This window comes from Dendrobates tinctorius, unplaced genomic scaffold (genome assembly GCF_039654945.1).
Source record: "Dendrobates tinctorius isolate UK_male_01 unplaced genomic scaffold, ASM3965494v1 ptg000270l, whole genome shotgun sequence".
Taxonomy (NCBI): Eukaryota; Metazoa; Chordata; class Amphibia; order Anura; family Dendrobatidae; genus Dendrobates; species Dendrobates tinctorius.
This window is the reverse complement of record NW_027361937.1, coordinates 6,693,663-6,705,000: the sequence shown is the minus strand read 5'-3', so window position 1 is coordinate 6,705,000 and position 11,338 is coordinate 6,693,663.

Genomic DNA, 11,338 nt, shown 5'->3' with positions numbered 1-11,338 from the left:
AATTGGCAGACATATCTCAGCAATCTACAGATGTGACAAAATACTAAACACACCAAAGATTATAAAATGTTTAGAAAACCATGTATCATTTCACAAATACTTGCTACTTTATGTTGGTATATTAAACAAAAATAAAATCTGAATAAACTACATTTAAGTTTGTGGTTGCAACATGACAAAATACAGAAAAGTACATGGGCTATGAATACTTTTTCAAGGCACTGTATGTACAGTATGTAATCCTAGTTTTGCTACTAAATCAAAACTCAGAAACCAAAGAGGAGAAAAATCTCCATAATTAATAAATTTCAACACAACTGTCTACCTCACAAAGTGTACAAACTGGTAAAAATGTTCTCACCTCCTTCTTGTTATAGTCTAAAATAGGACTGCTACTTGCCATTGAATACAACAGCCTGTTGCACTTGCTTGTTTTTCAGATATGAACCTAACTTTTCTCGTCCATTCCTTTCTTGTAAAAAGCCATGCGTTACATTTTTTAACCCCTTAACGACATGGGTATTTTTGGTTTTGCATTTTCATTTTTCCCTCCCCTTCTTTCCAGAGCCATAACTTTTTTATTTTTCTATCTATATGGCCATGTGAGGGCTTATTTTTTGCAGAACAAGTTGTACTTTTAAATGACACCATTGGTTATACCATGTCATGTAATCGAAAGCAGGAAAAAAATTCCAAGTGCGGTGAAATTGCAAAAAAAGTGCAATCCCACACTTGTTTTTTGCTTGGCTTTTTTGCTAGGTTCACTAGATGCTAAATCTGACCTGCCAGTATGATTCTCCAGGTCATTGCGAGTTCATAGACACCAAACATGTCTATGTCCTCTTTTAGCTAAGTGGTGAAAAAAAAATTCCAAAGTTCGCTAAAAAAAAAAAAAAAAAAAAAAAAAAATTTGCTCAATTTTCCCAAGACCCGTAGCATCTCCATTTTTCAAGATCTGGGGTTGGGTGAGGGCTTATGTTTTCCGTGCCGGGCTGACGTTTTTAATGATACCACATTTGTGCAGATACCTTCCTTTGATCGCCCGTTATTGGATTTTATTGCAATGTCTTGGCGACCAAAAAAAACGCAATTCTGGCATTTTGAATTTTTTCTCGCTACGCCGTTTAGTGATCGGGTCAATGCTTTTTACTTTTTGATAGATCGGGCGATTCTGAAAGCGGCAATACCTAATATTTGTATGTGGGATTTTTTTTTTTAACGGTTTTATTTTGATTGGGGCGAAAGGGGGGTGATTTGAACTTTTAGGTTTTTTTTTAATTTTTTTTTATTTTTGGCATGCTTCAATAGCCTCCATAGGAGGCTAGAAGCATGTGCAACCCGATCGGCTCTGCTACAGATGGGTGATGAGCAGATCGCCCATATGTAGCAGATTTACTGCTGTGCTTTCAGCGCCGACCACCGGGTGGCGCTGAAAGCCATATGCCTGGAACAACCATAGAGGCCTCTGGTTGTCCAGGCAACATGACGCAGACCCCCGATCTCGTGACGGGGTCGGCGATGAGGTCATTTCCGGCCCTGCGGCTGGAAATGCTATTTAAATGCCCGCTGTCAGCTTTGACAGCGGGATTTAACTAGTTAATAGGCGCGGGTGGATGGCAATTCCGCTCACGTCTATTGCGGGCACATGTCAGCTGTTCATAACAGCTGACATGTCCCGACTTTGATGCGGGCTCAGCGCCGGAGCCCTCATCAAAGCAGGGAAGATGTCTGATGACGGACTGTGTCCGTCATTGGACATTAAGGGGTTAATCTTAAAGAAAGTTACCTTTTAATTTTTGCATACCTGTTTTTAATTGTCTAATTTAAAAAGTGCAACCGAACCCACAATGGGGACTCTGTATGTTGTTACCGCAGGTTCATTACTACTTATAAACCTCCTTGTAGCTACTTCACAATGTATTTTCTTAGAGTTGAGGTGCATTTTTTGGGTATAGAGAAATAACTAAAAATGAAAAATAACACAAAATCCATAAAACGTGAAAGTTTGGCAAACGATTTAATAATTCAATTCAGCAAACCACAACATTATTGCTGATTGTTGTCACAAATTTCTTTCCGTGTGTAACTATACTTAACCCCTTAATGACTATGATACGCCTTTTACTGGCGGCAGGGTACTAACCGCTTTTTAATGGCACTGAGTAATAAGGGTATAGTCGGAATTTCACCGGGGTCTCGGCTACCGGGGGAAGCGGAGACAGAGAACAGGATTCGGGTTGGTTTTTACGGGCACCAGTGTTGCAATCATTGTTATTAATGATATAACAACTGTTAAAAAAAAAAAGAAAACAAATTTGATTTTCCATTTAATTTCTCTCTCCTCTGATGTAATCGCACATAAGAAATTTTTCCTATTGTTCATTTTGATCACTGTGATAGACCCTATCACAGTGATCAAAATGAAAAAAGTAAATCAAACCCCCCTTTATCACCCCCTCAGTTAGGAAAAAATAATAAAATAAAAAAAATATATATATATATGTTTTTCCATTAGGGTTAGAGTTGGGCTAAGGTGAGTTGGGCTAAAGTTAGAGTTGTGCTTATGGTTGGGATTATGGTTAGGGATGTGTTAGAGTTAAGTTTGTGGTTAGGGTTATGGTTAGGGTTGGGATTAGAGATAGTGGTGTGTTGGGGTTAGCGTTGTGGCTAGGGTTATGGTTAGGTTTGGGATTAGGGTTTGAGTTAGAATTGGGGGCTTTCCACTGTTTAGGCACATCAGGGGGTCTCCAAACACGACATGGTGCCACCATTGATTCCAGTCAACTTTGCGTTCAAAAAGTCAAACGGTGCTCCCTCCCATGCACCCAGACAGTGGCTATTCCCCACATGTGGGGTATCGGCATACTCAGGAGAAATTGCACAACAAGTTTTGTGGTCCATTTTCTCCTGATACCCTTGTGGAAACAAAAATGGTTCCAAAGAAAATTTTGTGCAAAAAGGTTCATTTTTTCCTTCCACATTGCTTTAGTTCTCGTGAAGCACCTGAAGTGTTAATAAACTTCTTGAATGTGGTTTTCCGCACATTGAGGGATGCAGTTTTGAGTATGGTGTCACTTTTGGGTATGTTCTGTTATATTGACCCCCCAAACTCACTTCAAATGTGAGGAGGTCATTAAAAAAATGGTTTTGTAAATTGTTGGAAAAATAAGAAAACGCTGGTCAACTTTTAACCTTTATAACGTCCTTGCAAAGAAAACTATGTTTCTAAAATTGTCCTGATGTAAAGTAGACATGTGGGTAATATTTATGAACTATTTTGTGTGACATCACAGATTTAAGTGTACAAAAATTAAAAAAAGTTTTAAAATTGCAAACTTTTTGCAAAATTCTTTTTTCTTTTATAAACAAGTTATATTAAAGAAAATTTACCACTAACATGAAGTACATTATGTCAGGAAAAAAAACAATCTCAGAATCAGTTGGATACACTGAAGCGTATACACTCAAACTGACAGTGGTCAGAATTGTAAAAATTGGCTTAGTCAAGTACCAAATTGTCTGTCACTAAGAGGTTAATCATTGAATCTCAAGGAAAAAAAAACACAAATATAAAAGCCAAATGCTAACCAGCAATGGGAATATTAGGAAAAAAAACAAAACACCACCACATGTGTATACAGGATAGATTGGTCCCATTGATGAAAGTATAGACACAAACCAAATACAAGAGTCTACAGTATAAAAAAGGTATATCTTTATTTGTAACATAAAATTATATGCAAATTGCCTCTTCAGCGAGGAAGAGGACTTGAACTCTATAGCACCATCTGTTGGTAGTAGTGATTCTACAAGTCACAATTAACCCTTTAACAAGTCTTGTAATATGACTTAGGATAAAAGCCAAATTAGAATCTCAATTTGCAGACACGGTGTTTCAGGCTACTGGCCCTCATCAGTGCAAAGTATGAGAACTGATTTGGCTAGGTGAGAGGCTCTGGACTGAGGTCTAAGGGGTAAGGTTTCTCCTTGTGGAGAGTGACATACCAGCTCTGGCATGTCAAGGTAAGGAGGCTTCTTCGCCGTGCAATGCTCCTCTGGGAAAATAATATGCAAATTGCCACTTCAGCAAGGAAGAGGAATTGAACTCTATAGCGCCACCTGCTGGTAGTAGCGATCCTTCAAGTCACAATCAACCCTTTAACGAGTCTTGTAACATAAAAATTAAAATTTGAAAGGGGTGGGAATGAATGACGAGGTGGAAAGCAGACGTGATGACACAGGACAATTACATAGTATAATATAAATAAATATGCATCAAGTTGATAAAAATATGCAAATATCATAGGAATATATTCAAAACAATATAATGCAAAATATAAGCAAAAAGTGCATACGTGTATAATACTGATAAGATGGTTTGAATGCCTGGATAGAAAATTGAAGGCAAGTGATGTTGCAAGGTTTGCAAATTATAACGCTGATAAGAAAAGGTAGAAGTAAGGTAAAGCGCATGTGAATATAAGATGTAATAAGATCTTAGTGTGTAGAATATATATGCGGTGGTCTAATTCTCACCAAGTGGTGTGGGGAAACCACATATAAACCAGTATATCAATCAATATATTAGGAAAAGCGTTTACATTACCTGGGTGTCAGTACAATGTCCCTGGATAGGTCCACCCCAACGCACGTTTCAGCATCTGCCTTCATCAGGGGGTGGCGTCCTCCATAAACAGGGGAGGACGTGCGCATGCATAGGAAATATACCAAGCATCATCACATCACTGCCCCATGTGACCCCAAGGCCGCGATCACATGACGCGGCAACAGGAGGAAGTGGAACCCGGAGGCGAAGACACCTGGAACGCTATGCAGGCATGCGTTCCATCCAGTCCGCGGCAATTGCAATGCTACGAACAGGAGCTGACATGCCTCCTCCCCTACCTGTCAGATGCTGCTCCGATGCTTTCCAGTGCCCAAGCATTGCAGAGTATCAGATCAGCGATCTGTCACTGCACAGTGATGTCCCATACTGGGACAATGTAAAAAAGTTATTAAAAAGTATAAAAACCATATATAAAAAAATCCCCAAATAAACAAAAAAAGAAACACTATTAATCCAATAAATACACTTATTTATGTAAAAAAAACAAACAATAAAAGTACTCATTTGGTATCGTCCGGAATGATGAGAACTATAAAATTGGCCCACTAATTTACTCCTTCAGCGAACACCATAAAAAAAAAGGAGGCTAAAAACAATGCTTTACCAGGGGCGTAACTACCACGGTCACAGCAGTCACCACTGCGACCGGGCGTAGTCAGGGGCCCGGCAGGTCAGCCATATCTCCCAACTGTCCCTATTCTCGCAGGACAGCCCTGTTTTTGGTCCCCACCCGTGTCCCGCCCAGGATTCTATTTTTCCCGCACTGCACTGAGACACCACACCCACCCATGCACCCCATCCTCGCCCTCCCCCAGAGACCCACCGCAGCCCCCCACAGCCTGCAATGATGTCGCTAGGCTGTTCTTTAATGTGCTCACAGGAGGGGAGGAGTCAGGGGTCACATGATAAGGGGCCTCAGTGTATGCAGCACTCTGCTGTGCTGGTTGTCATGGTGCTGGATGAGGGAAAGTTTATGTCTGGGGTCAGGAGGGGTTTACAGGGTGTGCGGAGTGGAGCCGCGAGTGTACGAGGTGTACGGAGCGGAGCCGTGAGTGTACAAGGTGTACGGAGCGGAGCCGTGAGTGTACAAGGTGTACGGAGCGGAGCCGCATCTGTACAAGGTGTGCAGAGCCGCGTGTGTACGAGGTGTACGGAGCAGAGCCACACGTGTGCGAGGTGTACGGAGCGGAGATGTGTGTGTATTTTGGCATGGGGGACCCCCCATTTTAAACTTTGCACCAGAGCCCATAACTTTGGAGTTACTCCACTGTGCTTCACCATACCGCTAAACAAAAAGTGAAATAAAATGTGATCAAAAAAACAAATGGAAATAAATAAACTGTACTGTTAAAAACACCATCTTGCCCCGCAAAAAAAAAAGCTGCCACAAAGATCTAAAAGTGGAAAAATAAAGTTACAGCTCACAGTAGAGATTTTCTTTAAAATAGTTTCTATTTTATAAAAGCGCCAAAATATAGAAAGACTATATAAAAGTGGTATCGCTGTAATTAACTAGTGATGAGCAAACATGCTCGCCACTACTCGTTACTCGCTCGAGTATCACTGTACTCACTGTACTCGGCGAGCACCGAGCATTTCCGGCATTATTCGGTGGGAGCTCGCGTCCCCGTCCTGCATGTTTGGCGCTCTTTAGAGAGCCAATCAACATGCAGGGATTGTTTGCCATGCACTGTAATGCCGCTGCCATCTTTGTTGTGGTATTACAGTGATTGGCTGGCGGCACAGCGTCATCAGGTCTATATCAGACCTGGCGCCGCCTTGCTCGGTGCAGTCGCCTCTGGAATAAGTGAAGGGAGAGTTGCTGCCGAGATAGGGAGAGATTTGGGCTTTTATTAGTTAGTGTGGGTATACCATTGTTGAATCAACAGATCCAGCTAAACCAACAGTCCGTCTAAGGACTAATTACGAGGTATATAGATTGCAGCGCTAAGTATGCAGAGAGTGTAAGTGCGTATATACAGTACATATCAGTGCAAGGCCTGAAGGCACTGTATCTGGGTATACAGATATCAGTAGAAGGCAGGCATTAATTTTGCCATTCTTCATTGCATATATCAAGAGGGTCCATTCCATTACTGCTGCTGCCTTTTACATATATTGACCCCAGGTATCAGTGGCTAATTTTTTTTGCATCTTAATTCTGACAATTTTATTCCAAAGCAATCCAGAATCCCTTTTTTACTCCATTTGCTTGTTGACAGTGCAGACTACAGCCAGATCGTTTTGATAGTACAGTGTGAAAATAGAGCAATTTTAAACGGGTCAGGCATCACATCTGAGTGTGCAGAAAAATCTACCAATTTTGTGGTACTGTAGAATTTTTTTTTTTTGTAGTGTCTTATACAATTTTTTCACACCATTTTGCTGTCAAAAATTATTTAGCTACAGGGCAGATATTTTACACTGGGTTTTGTCCGCCACATGGATGGCAAATCATTGCGCTAAAAATTTTGCCATTTCAGGCCTCCATAGAATTTTTTTTGTTGTGCCATAGCCTACGTAGGCTTGTTTCACATTAGTGTTTGTGTGTGCAGCATTTGATCTGCATAGATTCACATATGTACATATATTTAAGATGGTGTACGCAGGGACATGCGTTTGCCTGCTTGTGTACCCATGCGTCATTTCGCGGTGTCCGGCAAACACAACATGTTGCATTTTTTGAGGCGTCAAAAATCCGTCAAATATGTACAGGCATGCACATAGGTGCATAAAAATAACACATTACTGTCTAGGGAACGCATTGGTACGCAAGGACATGCATACGCATGCTTTCAAAATGTAAATAGAAATCCCATGAGACACGCCCATTTTAGTCTGGTGTCATATCTAACGCATGCGCATAAACAACGCAAAAGCATGCAAAAACGCATACAAGCGCACACTTTTTTTCCCGTCATGCATAAGATGATGTGCATAACGCATGCGGATGATACGCTGCAGACTCAAACGCTAATGTGAACCTAGCCTTATTTATAATTTTGCTGGCCCAAAAAAAAAAATATATACATGGTAGATATTTGAAAGTGGGCTATCTCCACCAGATTCCTCTTCAATCTGTAGGCTAAAAATAGTGGCATTTGAGGGCTCCATTAAACTGTTTATGCTGTGTCTTACCCTAATTCTATATGATGTACAATACAAAATAATATTGTGGTACCGTGTTAGCCAGAAAAATAGATGTCCCCCCCAAAAATTGAGAAAAGTATTCAAGGTGTGATACCTTTATTGGTTAACCAGAGAAATTATATTTGCAAGCAAGCTTTCAGGGCTCAGAAGGCCCCTTAATCAGGGTGTGGAAGTGGAAGCAGAGGTGGTGGATGATATAGTAACTGACCCAACCTGGCAGATCTTCAGATCTCTAATAGAACATTTCCACCTCATTTGCATGTGTAACAAAAACCTTAAATTGATTTCCTTGGCCTGTATCACCTCATGTCCTGTTGTAATTCCTATTTAAATGGTGCCATCTCTTCTCAGTAATTCCCTTGTAATCTAGCCTGATGAAGGGGCCTTCTGAGTCCTGAAAGCTTGCTTGCAAATATAATTTCTCTAGTTAGCCAATAAAAGGTATCACACCTTGAAAACTTTTCTCAATTTTTTGGTGGAACATAAGTATTTACACCTAATTCTATATAGTATTTTTCTGTAAAAAAACAAAACAAAACAAAATACAGGCCACACATTGAGAAGTGTGGTATCTCCATCAGACACCTAATCTATCTGTGGGCTTCAAATTGTTGCATTTCAGGCCTATATTCCACTGTATTTGCTATGTCTTACCCTAGTTAATGACACCACTTTGATAACAAAAAGTAATTTTTTACCTACATTCCAGATATTTCCAAGTGTGGTTTTCCCGCACACAGATCACATACAAGTTCGCTCCCAATTCAGCCATTTGTAATGAACGTGGAAAATATTGTAGTCCATTTAAAATGGACAAGGCGCGTGGCAAGGGACGGGGAAGTGGACGTGATGGTGATGGTGCATGCAGAGGCCGAAGCCGTGGGCAAGCTGAAATTGCGCCACAAAAAACACCGACATCTTTTTGCATGAGCTTCCTATCTGATTTCATGGGGGACCGCAGAATAGCAATATGGAAAGCAGTGTCAAAAAGTTGTTGGTTGGATAGCAGATAATGCTTCCAGTCACTTTTCCACCACCACTGGCACCCTGTCTTTCACACGGTCAAGTTTGAGAAGCTGTGAGTCTGGACCGCATATTCCTCACCCTGATGCTCCTTCCTCCCACCATGCTGAGTGCACAGAGACAACTGATCCCACACTTGGACACTCCAAAGAGCTGTTCACTTTTTCCATTTATAGATTTGAGCCTCTCGCCCGGTCCACTTGAAGAGAGGCAAGAGGAGATCACGTGTAGCGATGTCCAAATATTTGAGCAGCCACGTTCACATGAAGGTGACGATGGGAACGTGTCACAAGAGGTGGACGATGATGAGACAATTGCCGGAAAGTCAGGAGGAGGACCAGGGTGCGGAAGTGGAAGCCGAGGTGGTGGATGATATAGTAACTGACCCAACCTGGCAGGAGGACATGCAGAGCGAGAACAGCAGCACACAGGGGGAGTGAGGCGTAGCATCCCAACAGGCAGGAAGAAGCAGTGTGGTGTCCGCAGACAGAAGGCAGGCAACCATTCCTTGTAACACCAACACAATGAAAGTTGTCAGTACAACTCTTAGGTCTTCCAAAGTCTGGTTGTTTTTTAAAGACTCTGCCAATAACCCCAAACAGGCCATTTGCACCACCTCCCATGCCCGCATCAGCAGGGGTAGCAAAATTACTTGTCTCATCACCACCAGCATAATCAGACACATGGCAGCAAAGCACTCAACTTTATGGGCCGAACACTAGGCTCCAGGAACAGTGTCTGTGGGCGAAAACACTGCTTCTTCCGCTGTTGTGCGTGCAAGCCAATCCCCTGTCCATGTTGCATGTGACAATACCTCCTGCCCTGCACCCATCATTGCCCACACTCAACTACCATCATCATCAAGCATATCCACATCTTTGTCCCAGCGCAGCTTTCAGTTGTCCATACTCCAGTCATCAGAACGCAAGCGTAAATATGCAGACAACGTCCCACAGTCCACAGTACTAAAGTCACATTTCTCATTTGCTTGCAGTCGAAATGTGACCTTTTAGGCTTGTGGAGATGGAAGTTTTCCGCAACCAGATGATGGTGGCCGTCCCAAGGTACTGATTCTCTAGCAGCCACTATTTCTCCCGGTGTGCCATCCCAGCATTACATAGGCATGTGTCTCTCAACATTACCCATGCCCTGAACAATGCTGTTACTGGGAAAGTCCACCTAACCACGGACACGTGGACATGTGCTTGTGGGCAGGGACGCTACATCTCACTGATGGCACACTGGGTTAACATACTGTAGTGGAAGCCGGGACCCAGAGGGACCTTGGGATGGAACAAATCCTCCCGACGCCGAGGATTGTGGGCCCTATGACAGTCAGGGTTGCCCCCACAGTCTACAGCTCCTGCATCTCATCCTCCTCTTAAGCCTCCATTTCTGAAATTACCACATCAGTCACATGCAGGAAGCACTGCCTCAGCCATGCATTAACAGGCTGTACTGAAGCTAATAAGCTTATGTGACAAACCGCACAATGCTGAAGAGTTGCAGACAACTATGAAAGAGTTGACAGATCTGTGGCTGACACTGCTGAACCTACAGCCAGGCATGGTCATGTGTGACAATGGCCAGAATCCGGTGGTGGCTCAGAGGTGAGGAGAGCTCACGCACGTACCACGCCTGGTCCATGTGCTTAACCTCATTGTTCAACGGTTTCCCAAAACCTACCCAGAGCTGCCAAATCTGCTTGTCAAAGTATGCCGCCTGTGTGCCCATTTTAGAAAGTCAGCTACAGCTTCTGCCGCCCTTGCCGTGCTTCAGCAGCGTTTGCAAATTCCAGCTCACCGACTGGTGTGCGATGTCTCCTTGCATTGAAACTCAACACCGCACATGTTGGAAGGGATTTGTGAGCAGAAGAGGGCAGTTGTTGACTATCAGCATCAACAAGGCCGTCGGTATTCAGTTCAGATTCCACACCTAAGACCTCAGGAGTGGACATGAATGTCAGACATATGTACGACATAACTAGCATCACCATCCCGCATCTCTGTCTTCTGAAATGCTCTTTGCTCACAAAGAGGTGGCATTGGAGGCTGAGCACGATGAGATGGAGCAAGGAGGCATACAGGGCAATTACACACAGCCCAGCCTCATGTCATCCCAACGTGGATTGGTTGACAATGAGAAACAGGAGGAAGAACAGGAGCTACTTTCACGCACTATAGACGATACTGCAAGCACAACTATCATACCGTCTGTTCAGCGTGCATGGCCTGAGGACATGAAGGGGAGGAGGAGGAGAGCATGGTCAGTTGGCCTTTTGGTGAGGACACAGAACTCTTGCCTGTTAGGAGTCTGCCACGCATGGTTGACTTTGTTGCGCTGCCTTTCCCATGACCCTCATTGTCAAAATTTTGGCTGACAGTCACTACTGGTTGGAGACACTTCTACACCCACACTACAAGGAGAGCTTTCAATCTCTTCTTCCAGAGGCAGACAGGTGTACTAAAATGTTGCAGTACCAGAAGGCCCTTCTTGTGGAATTATTAAAAAAATTCCCATCTGAAAATACTGGCGGCA